Below are 3,099 nucleotides of genomic sequence, written 5' to 3' on the forward strand. Positions count from 1 at the left end.
ATTTGAATCTTGATGGCTTAAGTGGTTAGTAAAAGGGTTAATCTTTGAGTCTTTTTCATATCATATTCCAAGCATTGTTGTGCTTAGTATACCTTGTTGTTTAACGTGTTTTTTGTGTATTCTGGATTTGTCTCTTGGTGTGAGATCACCACAGAGATTGAGGTTCTTCACCAAGGCTAGGAGGTCTTGATTTGAGGACAAAGAATCTTGGCTGGGGCTGTTTTGCGAGAAAGGTTTTCTCAGGCAAAAGGTAGAGTCAAACCAAGGATTTAGAGGTCCTAGATTTCAAGAAAGAAGCGTCCTATGTGCTTGTAATTGAATTGGTATTTGTATCCATATTTCAATATTTTGAAGAAAGAAAATCTTCCTGAACCAGAAGGGGAGGTCTGGATGTAGTTTGCAGTGGACCGCAAACGAACTAGGATAAAAATCCTTTGTGCATTGTTCTTTCTTTCTTTACCTTCTTTAAGTTTGTTGCTATCATAAATTGAATTTGTAATTGAAATTCTAGATATTTGTTTACTGCCATATGCTTAGTAATTGTGCGTAAAAATATATGTATTATATCTGTTCAATTCTGTTTCAATTACTGTGCAAATTGCATGTCTGATCATTCTCTTCCGTGCAATAGTTAATCAATTAAACCTTGCTTTTAATCGATTAACTAGGCTGTTTCCAGCAGTTGGGTTTTAGTTCAAGAAGCAGCGATTGATAACCGCTACACCTATTCAACCCTGCCTTCTAGGTGTTCCTAGGCCACTAATACCTAACAAGTGGTATCAGAGCTAGTACGACGTGCTAGCTCAACCGCATCCTCGTGATCCGAAGGGAATTAAAATGGGTTCCACCAACCCCTTTGGCGGTGATGGCACACCCATTAATCTCCCTCCCGTATTCAGTGGCGAGGGTTACGCCTACTAGAAAGTCCAAATGAAAATATTCATTGAGGCTATTGATTCGGATATTTGGGAATCCGTAATCAGTGGTCCCTTCGTCCTACTTCACTTAGTAGATGGCGAACCGAAAGAAAATCCAAAAAGCTTATGGAACGATGAGGAGCGCAAGAAGGTCCAGTTCAACCTTCGCACCAAAAACATCATTACCTCAACCCTATCCTATGATGAATTATTTCGGGTGTCTCAATGTCAAAGTGCCAAGGAAATGTGGGACACTTTACAAGTGACTCACGAAGGCACTAGCGAGGTTAAGTGCGCCTGACTAAACACTCTAACTCACGAATACGAATTATTTCGTATGCTACCGAGTGAATCGATCGACGATATGCAAAAGCGATTCACTCACATCATTACCATCTTATTGATTTAGATAAGATGTTCACCAAAGGAGAGCTCACTAATAAAGTCTTACATTGCCTTGACAAGAGATGGCAACCTAAAGTAACGGCAATCATGGAGTCCAAGGATCTAGACTCCATGCCTGTGGAAACACTCTTTGGAAAGCTTCAGGAGCATGAGATGGAGCTTGGGCGTCTGACCATGCATGAGGATTCCGATCGCAAGAAGAAGGGAATATTTGTTATAAATTGAATTGTAATTGAAATTAAGGATATTTGTTTACTGCCATATGCTTAATAATTGTGTAAAAATATCTGTATTATATCTGTTCAATTCTGTTTTAATTACTATGCAAATTGCTTGTCTGATCATTCTGTTCTGTGCAATAGTCAATCGATTAAACCTTGTTGTTAATTGATTAACTGGGCTGTTTCCAACTTTCTCCCCAAACAAAAGGTAAAATAACAACCTCTTGGCTTTGGAAAAATTAGTTTTGTACAAGATCAAAACTTATGCGTCCTTCCTTTTAGTTCCATGAGATGTGTTTATGTTTATGTGACTTTGACTCATAATGCTTCAAACTAAGAATTAAACACATCTTTTCAAAAATTCATTTATCAATTCACTTATTAAAAATGTTATCAATCAAAGAGATGCATTTCACACACGGTTCAAGAATGGAATCAAATGGGGTAAGTGTTTCACTTAAAACTCAACTTGTTTGGTTTGCAAGAATTTAATTTTGTTTTTCAACTCAACACTTACTTTGATTGCACCAAATTTTCAAGAATCACTAAGGTCTTATTTAGGTTGTAATGAGGTTTGGCTATCAAAGGAAATTAGTTTTCCAAGATAGTCAAAGATACTTTCAAAGTTAAAAGTGAGCAAAAATTAATTTTTCATTAAAAACATATACTCCTTTCAACTTTTTTCCATTTTTCCTCCCCTCATTCTTTTTTCTTGACCTTTTTGTGTGACTTCTCTTTAATTTTCTCAATCTCTTTTCACTCCTTTTTTATTTTGGATCTTTTTCTTTACTTTTTGCTTTGTAAAGAGATTGAGAATTTTTCCTTGAACACTTTGTTACATGGCCAACCATTCCCCCCAACTTAATTTTTTCCATCAATCTTCCTTTTGAAAAATGCTCTGTTTTTACTTAGAAAAGTATAGGAGATTATTTTTGTTTTTTCATATTAGGATCAAGGGTTGATTTTGAAAATAAAATTTTATTTTAAGACTCAAAGGAGTTAACAAAGTATATTCCTATATTTGGTTGGTCATTTTTGGTCAAGTGGCTCATTCTAATTGAAAGAACTTGCCTTGATCATATCCTATCAAATTGTGTGCAACTAAGTAAAGAAAGATTCAAACAAAATCAATTGTGAAAAACCAAAAAGTTTCTCATTAAGCTCACATAATTATTGTGTTTGGCTTACACTTCCTCACAAGGTTGGTTTATGTACGACTCTTTGAATTTTTAACAAATTCAGAAGGTCATGATAAATTATTTTCCAAAAAGTTTGCATTTTATCCAAGTTATAAAATTATCATTTATTCACAAAATTTTCAATTTTTCATCTCATGTTGCTTATTAAAGCTTGTAATTTACAAAGTCACTGATCATGAAAAATGTTTAAGCCAAGTTTGTGTTTATTTACTTTGTTTAGTTTCAACAAATTCAATTTTTAAATAAATCTTCAAAAGGAAAAAATAGATGCAAAAAAAATTAACAAGTAAGCATACTAAAAATAAACACACTAAGAAATTAAAATACAGCAGAAACAACATAAAGTTTTAAAATACA

The sequence above is a fragment of the Lupinus angustifolius genome, chromosome LG03, assembly GCF_001865875.1.
Source record: "Lupinus angustifolius cultivar Tanjil chromosome LG03, LupAngTanjil_v1.0, whole genome shotgun sequence".
Taxonomy (NCBI): domain Eukaryota; kingdom Viridiplantae; phylum Streptophyta; class Magnoliopsida; order Fabales; family Fabaceae; genus Lupinus; species Lupinus angustifolius.